Here is a 17,280-nt window from a genome sequence, read left to right as displayed (position 1 = left end):
CATGACTGCAATCACAGAGCAGGAATTCTAACATACAGTCGTACCTTGGTTTACGAACTTAATCCATTCCGGAAGTCCATTCTTAAACCAAAGCATTCTTAAACCAAGGTGTGCTTTCCCATAGCAGCGAAGGACTCAGTTTACAAATGGAACACACTCAACAGGAAGCGGAACATGTTCTGTTTCCAAGGTAAAGTTCCCAACCCAAAACACTTACTTCTGAGTTTGCCGCATTCTTAATCCAAGTTGCTCATAAACTAAGCTGTTCTTAAACCAAGGTACCACTGTATATCTGTTCCTGCCCCCAATACACACACACACACACACACACACACAGAGAGAGAGAGAGAGAGAGAGAGAGAGAGAGAGAGCTCAGTTCCTCCCAGTTCCTGTTAAAAAAACCCCTGATTTTTATGTTTGCCATATTCTGATAAGCAAAAAGAGGACACATTTGCCGAACTCTACTTTTAACTATGGGTCAATATGACCCATGAAAAAGAGGATGTGGCCTGGAAAAAGAGGACATATGGCAACTCCACTTTTGAATTCCTGTATTTTCCCTTGTGTAAGACACCCTTGTATATAAAACGCCCCCTATTTTGGGGGCTGCAACCAATCACCCTGCCCCAAAATGTACTGACTGTGTATAAGACGAGCCCCATTTTTAAACATTATTTTTGAGTTGAAAAACCTAGTCTTATACACAGAAAATTATGGTATATACTGTGACAATGGCACGTGAGATACCTTTGTTATTGCTGCTCTCAATTATGCTGCAATTTGTAAAACATTATTATTATTATTATTATTATTATTATTATTATTATTTTTAATACAAGAGGATAAAGCTGTAAATATGCTATCTCCAAGAAACTTAGAGTTACATTATGCATTTGCAGATGGAGTAATGCATGCCTGTGTCCCTTTATATGCAAGAGACAATGCCTTAGAAACTTTTATCTGGTTGCCCATTGGCTTATCGTGAGCCCCATCAAGAAGAAGGAAAGAAATGTGCATTGTTAGGTCTTCCTAGCTTCAGACTAAATCAAAAATGCAGTTTGTTTGATCTAGTATGGTAGATACGTCTTCGGGGATTGATTAAAGTCAGAGGTACATGGCGCTACATTCCTCGTGTGTATTTCATCATCAAAGGATTCTCATTTAGCTCTTTGAATAAAATATGAAGATAACAGATAAAGCACCTGTGTCACTGCTAAAATCCTTTGAACCAATATTTATTAAAACTGAAAGCGGAAGGGAGCAAATGAAGACACCTTTGTATTAAAATGAGCAAATCAGTCTGATGGAGCAGATATCTTTTGATTCTGAGATTTAGATCCCTTATTTAAACTGAAGGTATATATATATAAAAAGTTCATAGCATTGGGGGATGGGGAATTAATTATGTTTCCATAAAAGACTGAAATGGAGATCAGCTTCATGGCACAGGCAACTCCACAGAAACTCATTTGGTGGAGCAAATGGATGGTAAGGACCTAGTTTTTTGGGTACAAAATCCATGTTATACATGAACTTAGAACAGTTGTACCTCTGGTTACGTACTTAATTCATTCCGAAGGTTCATTTTTAACCTGAAACTGTTCTTAACTTGAAGCATCACTTTAGCTAATGGGGCCTCCTGCTGCTGCCGCGCCGCCGCCACCAGAGCACAATTTCTGTTCTCATCCTGAAGCAAAGTTCTTAACCCGAGGTACTATTTCTGGGTTAGCGGAGTCTGTAACCTGAAGCGTCTGTAACCCGAGGTACCACTGTATACTGTATTTGAAAGTTGGGGAAGGAAATGGGGCAGTGTGAAATATTTCAGAGGTGTAGATAGGTACCCCCTTGCTACCCCATGGAGTCACCCCTGTACTGAGGAGAGAAGGGATCTGTTCTTCATGACTGCAACTTATCTGTCACAGAAAGCGCATTCTTCCATTGGAATAAGTGGTGTGGATTGGTTGCAAATTGCGAGCTCCACAGCTGGGAACTTTTAGAAATGTCTGATCAAATCACTGGAATCTGTCTTTGCAGCAATTTCTTTCTTCTGAATATGCCAGAGTTTTTCATTACTTCTGTATGAGTCTCTGGGAATATCTTGATTGGTACATTATAGATAATGACTTTTTAGATACCTGGAATAATAAATATTAAATGGGGATCATCCAATAGAGTAGAAAAATGACAGTACTGGGCTTTATAATTATGCTCTATCTTGGCTAAAATATTTTCACAGAAAAATGGCTCTCTCACTAAACCTGCCTAAAGGGCAGTATATCATCTTATGGAGATGATTGACATTTCAGTGATGAAACAATTGAACTGTGGCTCAGTATCAACTTATCTGCTTCATCTATCTTAATACTTCAAAGCGCCTTAGATATCCATAAATAGTTCAACCACGTTGACAATTCTTAGGGCCTAATGCATCTTAAAATATAATTGGGCCTGTTCTTTCATTCCTAGAGGTCCAATGATGTCTTAATGATCTTCTGTAAAACAGATCATTTAGTAATCTACCTGCATTGTTTTAACATGCCCAAATAATTTCACCCTTCATTCTTCTTAACCTTCCAGGGAAGGCTGGTGTAAAACAACCTGGTGTAAGTGAAGATGGTGTAAAGTTACACCACATTAAAAGCTGCTTCAGCAGTGGGGCTACTGCTGACTGAGCCAGTTGAAGCTTGAAAAATAATGTTTGAGTTACACCACTGCCGCAAACTTAACTTGTGGCAGTTTGTGAGGTTGCATGATGCAACTGAACAGGCTAAGGATCCAAGCAAAGTCCTCACTTTCTGGGCCTGCCCCTGCCACGGACCCAGGGCACCCAATTTTCAGGGTTTATGCTGGTTTAAGATCTGCCGGGCTTGGTTGAGCCAGCTAGGTCTCAGCTGAGCCGAGATGGCGGAGATGCAATGGTGTATCTCCAGTTTAGCCAAGGCTGAAGGAGTAAGCCCAACACAGACTGACGGCACTGAGAACCTCCCAGCTTGCTTGTATATCTGCTGGATCTAACCTGCTCACCCCAGCCAATCTTGCTGTAGGATTGCTCCCTTAATCTCTGAAGCTTCAGAAAGAGGCCAGCAATTTGAAAATCGGCATTGCTATGCCAAAGTCGTGCCCTCCAGAATGCTGTTGGAGTACAACTAATGTTGTGAGGGCAGGAATTCAATTCAGTTTGTAGCAAGAGCACACTTTCCTAATTCTGCAGTGAATATATATCCAGCCAAGTAATGCGTACAAAAATGCATACACCAGGGTAAAGTGTGCATATAAGTGCATATCATAGAAAAGTACATTATATAAGCAGGAAATCACATGCAAAAATACATATTGCAGGAGAAATTTTAATGGGGGGGGAGGGACAAACTGATGTGGAAATGTGAGAACAGAATTTAAAATTAGGAAAAAACTGAGTGAAAATGACATATACACCCATCCTTCACTTCAGCTCCCATGATCCTTGAATATTGGGCTTGTTGTCTGGGAGTGATGGGCGTTTGATCACATCTGGAGGTCTCCATGTTGGTAAGCAAGGTTGGCACACAGAGGCTGTTTTAAGGCGGTGCAACCAGTTCCCCCACACTGGGCGCCAAGCAGAGAGGGCATTAGGTAAGCAGTTGCCCACAGGAAGGAGGCATGAGGGCTCTGGCAGGGTCCTAGAGTCCCCCTTCCTCCTTCCCAAAGCCTACTGGTCTAATTGGATTGCATGTCTGATATCTTGGGCCTATTTGACCTGTACTTCTTTTATTTGTTCATCTTTTAAATCCTACTCTAATAATAAATCATATGCTTTAGTTAATAATTTTTTATTGTTTCTTAATAATACTTTTTTGTAGTTTCGATTCTTCCTTTCCAAAGCCTGATTTTTTTATACAAGGCAAAGACATTGTTTAATTGGTAGTATTGAAGCCAGTCTGTGAGATGGTGCCTTATTTCCTCAAATTCTTTTAACTTCAGTTGGTCTTGTTCTTCTCTTACTAATTGACTAAACAGTGGTACCTCAGGTTAAGAACTTAATTCGTTCTGGAGGTCCATTCTTAACCTGAAACTGCTCTTAACCTGAGGTACCACTTTAGCTAATGGGGCATCCCGCTGCCGCCATGCCGCTGCCACACGATTTCTGTTCTCATCCTGAAGCAAAGTACCTGAGGTACTATTTCTGGGTTAGCGGAGTCTGTAACCTGAAGCGTCTGTAACCTGAAGTGTCTGTAAACCGAGGTACCACTGTACTTGCCCAATTCCCTGTCATATTTAATTTTTTAACTGAAAAAGCTTCTTATGGTGACAGCCACCATGGTGTATGCACTTCCAATAATGGTTGGCAAGTTGTCTACACCTTATACAGAGCGCTCCTAAAGATGTGATTGGTGAAACCTCTGTGGACTTTGACTTTGTTGTGTTCTAGATAGGCATGCCACCCGTATCTGTTGTTGAAGCTCTCTAGGTCCAGTATATCTAATTTTTCCAATAGAATCCAGTCTTTAATTAGACACTCGGCTTCATAATAGATTTTGAAATTTGGTAATGCGAATCCTCCTCTCTCCTGTCTACCAGTAGTTTGTGTTTAATGCAAGGTTTCTTTCCTTGCCAAACAAATTTTGTCAAGGCCGTCCTCCATTCCTCGAAACAATCTTTTCTTGTTATGAAAAGCTCACCTCCTCTACTTCAATGCAAAGACTGCATTTAATTTTAAGGAACGTGTACATGACTATCAGCCCTAAACAAGTAAATAAAGCAATGGCTATTGTGTCTCAACTTGTTCCTCATTGCCATTTAAAAATGGCCCCCATTTAGCTGCAACAATAGCATTGATGTCTTCCTGGATAATTCTGTTTCTCGGTTCAGTGCAGGGACAAGGTGAAAACACATGAGGTGTTATTAACAGCATTATTGATGCCTTGCAATAGGTTTCCTGATAAACACACTGGCTGCTGTTTCTGCAGTTAAGAGACTTGGGAAGAATTTTTTTTTCTATACATGGCAAAGTTTAATCACACCTAAAGTATGGCAAATAGCAATATCATAAATGCAACTGAAAATATGACTTTCTGAAATGGCGCTCCGTAATCCTTTCTGGTAATGTTTTGCTATCAACCTTGACCTACCTTCAAATCTTTTCTTTCCTGCTCCCAATCCCATTTCTACCACCTTACAAAAACTTGTAGAAAGTGGGGATGCAAAAGACCAGGCATTCAGTTGCCCTTGGAACCAAAAATGTTGGCCCCAATTAGGGATGTCAGAGAAATTGGACAAAAATGGAAGCAGGAGAGGAAATCCCTGCTGCTTGCTCATTCATCCCATGTCCAGAATGGAAAATAATCAAGAAATATGATCGGTATTTTTTGAGGTGTGGACTCATGCTGAGATAAAATTGAAAGTGTGCATTAAGGGGAAATACAAATTCTGATTTTGTACCTGTGTTATCTATATCAAGTTATGCAGTTGAATGTCCTGCATTTGGGGAAATTGCAGGCATCATCAAGCCTGGAGTGCAATGCATTGAGACTTCTGCCAGGTTGTCCTGGTTATAAGAAAGCTGGTTTTATTTATTATTAGTATACCCCACCTTTCTGCCATGGAGCTCAAAGCAGAATTTTTAGTTTACCAAGGCCAGGGGTCCCCAAACCTTTTAAACAGTGGGAAATATGGGCCTGCTTTTGGCTAATGATAATATAATAGCAATAGTGAATTTCTATGATAACGGCTATTTGTCAGTGCCCTCTTAACAGTCACAATGTGAATGAGGAGAAAATTGTCTATGTTGAGTATAACCTTGTTTGATTTCTTGTGATGTTCAGTTTTCTTGTTTGCCACTTCACAAAATACTAACAAACCGCCGCACAGAGGGCGGGGGGAGAGAAATGAGAACGGAGCCTCGGCTGAGGTAAAATAAAAGCCGTCCCCCACAGTGCAGGCAAGGTTACTCACCCCAGGAGTGCTGCCACCACAAGCACAGCCAAGAACTCCTCTAAGGTGAAAGAGTGTGCATGAGCATGTGTTTACCTCAGGCCTCACCGCCACCTCCCTTCTTTTCCTTCTCCAGATGGCAGCGAAGGGCTCCTCACGATGGCACATATGACATCGCTGACTGGCTTCTTCCTTCCTTTCCTTTCCACTTCCCTCGCACGCTCACGCCCTCTCCTCTCCTCTGTGCTGCATTTGTTGCAATCACCTCACATGGGGCTCCTGATGTCAGTTCTGGTCCCCACATGCAGTGGGGGGGGGGAGAATGGAAACACACATAGACCCGCTAGACAGTGGCGAGTTCTGTAATTGCTGGGCAGGCCGGGTTAAGGACCCTGGTGGGCCGGTTCTGGCCCGTGGACCATAGTTTGAGGACCCCTGCCCAAGGCACCGATCAGATCCAGATCTGCTTAGCATCTGTGCATGCATACGACACAGAAATCACTTAATTAATTATTGAATTTCTATGAATGTACAACAGAGATCAATAGGAAGAGGAAAATTAACATTCCAGAAAACTCACCCACTAAATAAATAAATAAATAAATAAGGATGAGGGGAACATGGGGAGTAGGGAAGGAAAACATATTTGACAGCCAAAGACTTCTTTGTTGTTAGTTTTGATGCTGGCTGTTTATGAAGACACAAACCCTAAGCAATATATTATGCAGATTAAACAAGGAAAAAGCAGATTGTCACTCAAGTACAAAAGGAAGTTTTATTTCATTAAGCATTTATTTTAAAAGGCGTTTGAACAATCCGCCCTTTAGTCATCATATAAAAGCTTGACATAAAATATTCTTCCCCGAACAATGCCTTTGCATCCATAATTAAATAACCAAAAATGAATTTCCAGCATCAAACATTCTACCATTCAGCTATTTCAGTATCAGACTGGAGAAAAATGAACTCCTAAATGAATACAAAATAGAGACAGTTAAAAATCTTTTTCTTTTTTTGAAAGAATGTCCAGCTTTGGAGATCCACCAGCATAAACAAGTTTATCCAAGAACAAATTGAAATTGAATCTGTGTTCACGATTAGGATGCATTCTGTGCATGCTGCATTGCTTTGAATAAGCTATCCATCCTGTTGTGCATATTGTCACATCCACATTCTTGCTCAACTAGTTCAATGTTATTGAGGCATGCCTAAATATGGATTTGTTCTAGATATGGTGTTCACTTAGGGAAAATTCCTATGCACAATACACTGGCATAAAGGAAGAAAGTATAAATTAAGCCAGCATAAAGTTACACCAGCTCCAAACCCCATTCAGACCATTTTTTTTGTGATTTTAAAATAGTGCAATTTGTGAGTTTGGACCTGTCGTGCCAAAAATCAGGCAAAGGCCTGCCAGAGTCACAGACTGGTTTGCCACCTTGATTCACAATGGTGCCCAGAATCTAAACACTGATGATGTCTGTCACCCTCACCTTGGGAATCCTTGTGCAAAGTTTGGTCATGATTTGTGCCAAAAAGGGGGCAGAGTCATGCCAAAGTCATATTTGGGCCACCATCTTGATTCAAAATGGCAGTTGGCATCCGAAGGTTGAGAATTACTGCTGCCCTCAGGAAACCTCATGTTGAGTTTGGTGATGATGTCTCGAGAGGTGTCTGAAGCTATGGGGAATTATTTTTTGTTGACAAAGCACTCAGTTTCATCAGCTCCTAAAGTTCAAGTAATATACACAGCATTATTCCCCCACTAACTAGTTGCCTAGACAACTCATGACTGCAGACCTGGGCCTTATCTCAGACAGTTGGAGCAACAGCCTAGCTCCACCCCCCATTCCTTCTCAACCCCCATTGGCTAACGCGGTGTGTTCAAGCCCCCAGAGGCTCCACCTCAACAGCAGACCAAGCTGTTCCCTTCACTTCAATCCTCTTCTTGAACAGAGAGACAATGTGGGGGAGTACTGAGGGGATTCCTCAGACACAACCCTCCCCCAGAACTCTGCAGGCTCTCCTGGTCCCAGGACCTTCTGCAGCTCTTCTCTTTCCTCCTTCTCTCTGTCTCTGCCTGCCCTGTCTCCTGCTCCTGACCCCCTTCTTCTTCCACAACCAGCAGCTGCTGCATGGGTGGCAAAGAACCAACAAATTATTGGCCCCTTCCCCTAGATCCTCCTCCTCTGTCCTCTCTGCCCACAGCCCCCCCCCCCCCACCTCGTGTCCCTCCTGTCCCTGACATCACCCTATTTCTGGAGATGACAGCTTGAAAATTGTGGAGAAGAGTGCTTTGAATTTCTGTTTGTTTCAGTGAGATTACAGATCTCTTCCATGCTTTCACTGAAATCAAAGGGACTTAAAAATACTAAACATTGATAAGTTCATGTCCAGTGCACCTACGCACAACTCAGAATATTTTTAGGATTATATAGTCAGATACCATACACGTATTTGATTTAATATTAACATAGCATGTTTGACTATGATAGTCATTTGATATAACAAGGAAAAAAATTGATTCTGTCTCAGTGGAATAGTACTGTATGCTCACACACACACACACACACACACAACCACTGCAATGATAGATGACATAGCTAATTCAGTGTAGCAAAAGGTTAATTCAGCAATTTCATGCCTCCATTTCTTCTGAGAATGTATCAGCTTCAGTTCAGACTGCATTAGCTCCATTGTGATGCTAAGTTATGGTCTGACTTGGACTATCTAGAGGCTCTATTATTTAATGTATGTCTTGTTGGGCAGCCACCTCTGGCCTGGTGAATTTTGTTTGCCCATATGCTCCTTGTATGGCACAGTGTAGGCCAAATAACCAAGCCACCATCAGATACAATGCTCAATGTGGTGGTAGCGGTGAAGAACTGGAATGGTTTACTTTCAGATTAGGCTTGTGGTGCTATTTGATACTATTTGATTATAGCAGTAGCAACTATTTGTGAGGGTGGGATGCTTACTTAAGCTACTGATAGCTGAGCTGCAGCTTCTTAACAGGAAGGGGAGAGGCAAGGCAGCAGAGAGGTCAGCATGGTGTAAACACACTGGCAGAGCCAATCTGGCGCAACTATTGGTAGTTTTGCACCATGCCAACCTTCCAGCTGCCTTGCCCATCCCTCTCTTCCTCCCAGGAAGCAACAGAGATTCAGCTGTTGGGAAGTCAGATATGTGCCTCTGCCCCACGGCGCCAACTTCAACTGGAAGGGATCCAACTCTGAAAGAATTAACGACTACTATCAATCCTTATATTTCCGACACTTACCAGCACATATAGAGGAGGTGATGAAGTTGACGAATGAGGAAGTGGGAGAGATGCAAGGTATAGAGTGGAGAAAAGAAATGTGGTTGTATGAATCAGTCCCAAAGTCACAGATAAAGTTGATTATTTGTTGGGTGCAGGGTTGTGAATGTATATTTATTGGCCTCAACTTGATGGGGTCCAAACTGGCAAACCAATCTAAAACTTTTCCCCAGTAGTAAAAGTTAATATATCCCCCAAATAAAACTATTCATCACCTGTTATGGAGATCCATCTTGACAGGGCTGAGATACAGTCTGACTCTTAACTGTTTCTGGCTTTACCAAGACTTAAAGCATATCCTCTTTGTGACATCACACATGACAACAGAATGGCATGTTTGCATTCAACTTAGACTATCTCCATGCCAACAGCAATGGCCAGTAAACTTCTGCAACCAAGTAACCATCAGCCTGACTACCCAGTTGTTTCTATCTAGACTATTGGATGTTTACTTTTTGCTCTCATAATCAAAGCCTGAAGAAGAGCTGTGTATAATCTGAAAACCTGCTTCCACTGTTAAAGAAAACTAATTGTCAGGGACTGGGCAGAGGAGGAACGGTGGAGACCCCCTCCCCATCCTGACCTTACAACAGGGGGTTGAGGGAGGTAGCTGCTCAGAGGCAGATGAGGGGGAAAGTTGGGAAATCATGGGAGAGCCAGAACAACTGACATGTTGTCATTAGAAAGCATTCCAGACCACCATCTCCCAGAACCCGGTGAGCCTTAAAAGTAGGAGAGCAAAGAGCTCAAAGGCAGATGGAACTTAGTGGCACCCATAGAGGAGGTGATGATGATGATGATGAATGAGGAAGTGGGAGAGACGGGGGGTGGAAATTCTCTCAGGACAATGCCATTATCCAAGAGGCTGGTTCTATAACCTCTCTCTGTAAAGACTGAAATAAAAAAGGACTGTAAGAAACTTTCCCTTGGCTTTATATTTTTCTGGGCAACCAACCGGGAGCTGCGGACAGCATCCTGATATCATCAGCATTTTACTGGATGATAAGTCTATCAATGGCTGCTCTGCATGATGGCTGTGTTCTTCCTCCACTCTTGGAAGCAATATGCATCTGAATACCAGTTGCTGGGAATCACAGGGGAACAGAATCACAGGCTAAATCCCAATTCCACAAGGTGTATACTAGTTGGTTACTTTTGCTCTTTCATATTAGAATGCTGGTGGTCCCTCTTCCCCTTTATATATTTGTCAGGTTTTCCATAGAGGCTGCAGGATTTAATTCCTCTACAGTATAATTGCACATAGAGTTTCATGAATGACAAATAAGGATTTAGGTCTTAAAAATCTCTGACAGCAGTGAGATATTTTTAGGTATGAAAGCACACTTGTTTGCAGAAATGCACCTTCAAAAGTTTTCATCTTCTTAAGGACACATTATAATGTAAACCACAGTAATCCCCTAGGGAGGAATTTTCAAAGAGTGTGACAATAGCGTCTTTATTTTTAAAAAATGCAAGAACACCACAGTTCCATTATCCAAGTCGAGGTATTCCTATATGGGCATTTAAATATCTGTCATAAGGTTTGGAGACGACCTTGAAAGATAGCAGTATGGGGGTATGGCTGGATTACCCTTGACTGGCAATGGGATTCCTAACTAGGATGGGCCTGTGGCCAAGGGTAATGGTAACAGCATCTGGAGGTCCACAGGGTGCCCCCCTCCTGAGATCCAGGAAATTTTAAATGTAGGTAAAGGACCTCTGACAGTTAAGTCCAGTCACAGACAACTCTGGGGTTGCGGCACTCATCTTACTTTACAGGCAGAGGGAGCCAGTGTTTGTCCGCAGACAGTTTTTCTGGGTCATGTGGCCAGCATGACTAAGCCACTTCTGGCGCAACAGAACACCAAGACCAGAGCAGCGCACAGAAACGGCGTTTACCTTCCCGCTGGAGCGCTACCTATTTATCTACTTGCACTTTTGCTGTGCTTTCGAACTGCTAGGTTGGCAGGAGCTGGGACCGAGCAACGGGAGCTCACCCCATCATGGGGATTCGAACCGCCGACCTTCTGATTGGCAGGCCCAAGAGGCTCAGTGATTTAGACCTCAGAGCCACCCGTGTCTTTGTAGATGTAGAGGAGCATTCTAAAAATTACCACCTGACCTGCAGTCAGAAGGATACAACTCATCATTCTACCACCTTTGTCTTAACACTTCACAGTACAGAATGTGTAGAGTGGCTTATGTGATCTGTTCTGACATTATCTGAACTCTGCTATCAGCATGACGGACACCCAATAACTTGTGGGAGGAATCACATGGCTCAATCTGACTCATCTCTGTGCCGACTGTCACATTTCCCCAAACTGTGGTGAAATTGGGAGTAAGAAGGAGGTCTTGCATGGACCACAGTCACTTCTTTTTTCAGGGCTTTTGATGTTGCTTCAGAGTGGCAGTAGATAGGACTGTGCTTCAGGGGTTGCTGTGACATCCTGGTAACATCGGTTAAGAGTGAGTAGCTTGCCCCATTGATTTTGATGAACCAATAAGTAAAACTAACTTTCTCTGGATTGGGTCACCTTGACAATTTTGGCAGGGATCCCAAAGAAGAGATATGGACATATGCAAGAGAAAACAAACAAACAAACACACAGCTGGAGCACTTTTCAATTTTCATAGCCAAAGCTCCCACAGCCAAATATATAACCCAGTGAGCAGTTTTAAAAGCAGCATGTCCACTGGCTGAGCAGTTGGTTGATGATTATTCCTTTTGTATCCAGATTTCTCCCACTAAGGATTTCAGGGCAGAATATATGGAGTTATCCTAGTTATCCTTCTAACTATCATGTGGCTAGGTTGGAACAGTGCTATTTTTCTAGAAAAAGAGTTGCCGGAACTCACCATGAATGCCTCCCTTGTTTTCTTATGATGGCAATGGGCCCACCTCAGAGGTGCTGAAACTGATGCATGTTGGGTTTACCTCAGTCTAAGAACAAGCACTAAACTAGATGCCTCCCTGGGCTTCTTTGGAAGAAAGGGCAAAATTCAAATTTATCAAATAAAAATGTATAAAAATAGATATCTCACCATCTTTTGGAGGGGGGGGGCGTTTCTTAAGAGCAACTATTGCAAAGGGCAATTTGGATCTGGGATATAGCAATTCCTTAGTGCAAATCCACTCCTCCAGAGCTACTATTAGCCATGAAAAGGAAAACATAGCAGTGAATAAGCATATCATACCTGTCTTTCCCCCCCTTAATAATGAATATCTTCCTGGACAAGAGTAATGTGACTCCTCCTTCTCAGCACTGTAGACCCAATCCAAAGCCTGAAGCTGTTTTTACACAAAGGTGGAAGGTGGTTAGGGTTGTGTGACTCTGTCGGTCTGGGCTTCTCTGCTTCTCATTTTTCCACTCTTAAGTTTAGTTCTCCACATTTCCACATCAGCTTGAGACTTTTAGAATTTAAAAGCCCTCAAGAAAATTCATCATCATTTTAGTGTAAGTTCCCCCAAATATACACATTTTTACAGAGCTTATTTTCCATAATACAATGCATTTTCGTATATTATTCTCCATAAGATGGTGCGTTTGCATATTTTTGCTAATATATGCATTTTATGCACATTTTACCCATATATATGCATTTTTGTACATATTACGTGGCTGGGGAACTACAGGGCAAGATTTGGAGGGGTGTTTCAGTTTGTAGATTATTTTGGAAAGAGCAGATTAGGCAAGGTTGTTTTTAAATGTGGAATTAATCACATCTCCCTACCCCCACCCCCAGTCCATTTCCAGAGTGAGACACTTGGGGAGAACTGACTGGTGATCTCCAGTTAATGTCTAGTTTGGTCTCCACTCCACCAGATCAACTTTTTGAGTTCCAGTGACTCCGTGCTTTTCCATTAGAAGCATTACATTATTCAGTAAATTGAGGCCATTGCAAGAAACGTTTGCGAAGAGATTCTTTTCAGTTTATTTGTTTGTTTTGATCATCTCTTCCTCGTTTTCAGGTCATTTTTTTTTTTAAAAAAGCATATGTCAGATACTATTTGTGAAGAGAAAATCAGATCAAATTATGTATTTGACCTTTTCTCCATATTAAAATCCTTAATAAATATTTTGATTGTTTGTTGAGACTTCGCTGCCAGATAGCTTGCATTGATTTGAATAATGAGACATTCGCCTACATTCCACTCAGAGAAGAGTCTCGAGGGGGAGGGGGTGAAAGGAAAAACCTGGTGCCATGACAGCTTGCATTAATAAGCACAAAACATTATGTTTTCATCTCCAGCTTGGTCTGTGTGCTTCTTTCTCATTTGAATATGCGCAGGATGCTTTCTTGCCATTTTAGCTTCATTTACATTTTTCTAAGGGTAAATGCTTCCATGATTGAAAATGGCCTGCTCCCGCTATCAAATTGAAATGTAAGGTTCAGTTAACATATATTTATACCCCTCTTTTTAAAAAAGTCATCGCAGGATTAGCACTCTGTGCAGCCATTTTCCTTCCTTGGTTTGCTTTTGATGGCTGAACAGCAGCTGAGCTAATATATGAATATATATATAGAAAACAGTCACCAACTGTTTTAAAGAATGCTACTTTAACTCTTTTATATATATTTTTAATTCAGCAGTTTCAAGAGTATCTGCCACAGAAATGTCCTCTAATTATCTGGTGCACAGCATCTTTTGAAATAACTAATCATACAAAGGGATGTTTGGGCAAGAATTAGCATGTATTTTCATACATGCTATACAGGAATATGATCAACCACTTTTCTGTTGTTCTAATGCAGGTGGGAGGAACCTTTGGACCTCCAGATAATGTTGAACTACAACTCCCATCAGCCCTAGCTAGTTTTTTTTAAAGGTGTTGGGAACCATAGCTCTGTTAGGGGAAAATTTCAGTTCCCAGGATTCTTTGGAAGAGGTTCTGTGTTGGTGCTGACCTTTAAAGCCCTAAACGGCCTTGGTCCAGTATATCTGAAGGAGCGTCTCCACTCCCATCGTTCTACCCAGACACTGAGGTCCAGCACCGAGGGCCTTCTGGCAGTTCCCTCACTGCGAGAAGCCAAGTTACAGGGGACCAGGCAGAGGGCCTTCTCGGTAGTGGCGCCTTCCCTGTGGAACACCCTCCCACCAGATGTCAAAGAGAACAACAACTACCAGGCTTTTAGAAGACATCTGAAGGCAGCCCTGTTTCGGGAAGCTTTTAATGTTTGATGTATTATAGTATTTTAATATTCTTTTGGAAGCCGCCCAGAGTGGCTGGTGAAGCCCAGCCAGATGGGCGGGGTATAAATAAATAAATAATAATAATAATAATAATAATAATAATAATAATAATAATAATAATAACAATAAATAATAATAATAATAATTACTATAGCTCTGCTCTCAGATTGCTTCTTTCTGCTATTTCAACAACATAGTTATTGTAGAAATATAATTGACGGGGTGAATTTTATGTCCTTCTGGTTCCTTTCTGTTGTTCTGGTCCCCCCCACCCAATATTTTAAATGGAATAGAGAAAAAGCAGCATGCTGTATATAACTATCCAAAGAAAAGCATTGTCAAGCTAGCTGCTGGTTAGCTACTGTTATTTGTGTGTCCACGCGGAGACCCCCTGACCCCAGGAAGACCTTGACTTAGGAATTGGGCGTTTATACCTCCCAGTCCCCGGCCGGGGATCTGGGACACATCAAGGTTCACCTATCTGTCTGAGGATTGGGCTGGCTCTGGAAGATGTATGTTTAAGCAGAGAGCCCCCCCCCCCCTATTTCACCACAACACAGGGGAGTGCACTGACAGTCTTTCAGCATATGACCAGTGACTCCCCTCAACACAACCCCTTTAATGGGGAACCCTGGGATTGTCGCTGCTGGGGGGGGGGCTTGTGTCACTGCTCCACACATCCCCAAGAGCACCCAGGTAGGCTCCACCCCCTTTATGCTTAAAGAACTGACCCTACCCTTACCTGGTCCGCTCCCCTGGCTCCACCTCCCCAGTGAGAATTGGTTATTTGAAGTGAGGTTTGGTGGGAACCTCAAGGTTCATGACTTGCGGAGATGGTCCAGCAGTGCTCTGCCGGGAGTCATCTAGGATCAGGGGTGCTGTGTGTGGGCACAGAAAAGGAAGCCCTCCGTTTGATGTGAAGAGCAGTCATTCCTGTGCTTCTTCAATATGTCAGAAAAAGTGATACATTGATGGTGATGATGCTAATGATAATGATAATAATGATAATAATGATAATAATGATAATAATAATAATAATAATAATAATAATAATAATAATAATAATAATAATAATAATTCATTTATACCTTGCCCATCTGGCTGGATTTCCCCAGCCACTATGGGCGACTTCCAACAAAGTATTAAAATACAGTGGTCTGTTAAACATTAAAAGCTTCCTTAAACAGGGCTGCCTTCAGATGTCTTCTAAAAGTTTGGTAGTTGTTCTTCTCTTTGACATCAGGTGGGAGGGCGTTCCACAGGGTGGGATAGACATTTCCCTGTCCAAGTATGTCACTGGTAATAGAAGTTACAGCCACACATCTCTGACTCACCCCTCCCCCCGCTTAAAATTCCTTAACACATATGGAATTCATAGAATCACTTTTCCTTAATCTTCTGCACATAACATATGTGTACTGAGAGATAACCTACTGCAGGAAACGCGAAAGTAAAACAACCCCAAGCTTAACTGTGTCATGCTAAAATTGTCAAACCAGCAGCTGTACCTGCAAAGCAACCATGATTTATGTACTCTTTGCTCTTAATCAATATTGTAAGGTGAAAGGTTTTCTAACACAATGGAGAAAAATTAACAGCAATCATAAATCCATCCTTCCCGGGAAATCTCAGACTTTATAGGGGTTAATGAATTTGTCCCGTTAGTCACTAAATAAAATGCATCCCCTTGGATGAAGCGGTGCCATTTCTTAATTAGGAACCCACAAAAGTGCCATGCAAATGTACATAATTTATTCTCATCATATTGTTGAACTGGGAATTTTGCCAATGAATAAAACATCTTATTCTGGTGAGGGGGGGGGGGAGGAAACTTACAATTTTGAGTTTGATGAGAGAGACCTATTCCTTAAGCTGGCATGCTCATAAATCTAAATTAGTGTGAAAGGCAAAGTCAGGATAATTTTTAATCAGTCTTCCAGTGCAGGGTTAGGCAGAGGCCTTCAGACGGTGATCGCTTAATAAGGCAAAGTGTATGAAAGCCATTAACAGCCAACCTATATATGTTTCATTGTCAAGCTCCTTTTTCTTTCATAAGAAGCAATTGGTCCTACTATTAAGCCATGTCTTTCTGCTCATTGCAGAAGGTGAATGTGATGTTTAATGAAGGAAAGGAGTCTAGCAGAATTTAAGCTGAGAATTCCACAGTTGGCCTCCTAACAAAAAGTAAATTGGGAATTTAAGCAGGCACGTTAACCAAATAGATCTGTTCTCTTGGGAAAGTGTAGCATAAGTTCAGTTTGATTATTGGACATGTAACTAGTAAGTTGCAAAACAAGATGCAACTGATATGTTACAAGGTAACCGAATGCAACCAATATTTACCATGTAGGCAACTGGATCTGCTCTTTTGGAAGGTCCAATTGTAGCATATGATCTGTTTGATTTCTGGCAGTGTAACCAGTATATTCATAGCTGTCAACTTACAGATTTGAAAATAAGGGACCAGCAGCCTTGAAAATAAGGGACCAGCAGCCAAAATAAGGGACCTGCAGCCTCACCTGTTCCAGGCACTCCAGTCTTCCTGTCCTCCTGGTCAAACTCATGCTGGTAGCTTCGAGAATACTGTCCAACCAACTTTGTAACCAGAGGTTCAACTGAATAGAATCTGAATCACATGCACCACGAGGCCTATGCAGCCTCAACTTAAGATGGCTCCCCGGCCTGGCTTTGCACTGCAAAGTTTGCAGCAGCACGTGCAACAAAATGGCGTCCAGCATTCAAAAAACCCCTCAGCTTGCATTAACTAGCCACACACAAGGCATGCAAGCTCCACCCCCCAGTCGTTCTCAGACTTCTTATTGGGTGAGCAACACAGCCAAGCAACACAGTTGGA

General features: G+C 42.0%; 1 long non-coding RNA gene across 1 annotated transcript; it reads right to left on the bottom strand.

Annotated features, from left to right (window-relative positions):
* Positions 1–6,666: 6,666 nt before the first annotated feature.
* Positions 6,667–9,505, bottom strand: LOC308593403. Its single transcript, XR_014010945.1, has 2 exons — positions 9,445–9,505; positions 6,667–6,879 (listed from the first exon to the last, which is right to left on the bottom strand). It is a non-coding gene; the product is annotated as an uncharacterized lncRNA (long non-coding RNA).
* Between the last annotated feature and the right edge of the window lie 7,775 nt (positions 9,506–17,280).

Source organism: Podarcis bocagei, assembly GCF_964188305.1.
Source record: "Podarcis bocagei genome assembly, chromosome: 8".
Taxonomy (NCBI): Eukaryota; Metazoa; Chordata; class Lepidosauria; order Squamata; family Lacertidae; genus Podarcis; species Podarcis bocagei.
Note: the sequence above shows the minus strand (reverse complement) of the source record. Positions and strands in the feature narration are given on the sequence as shown.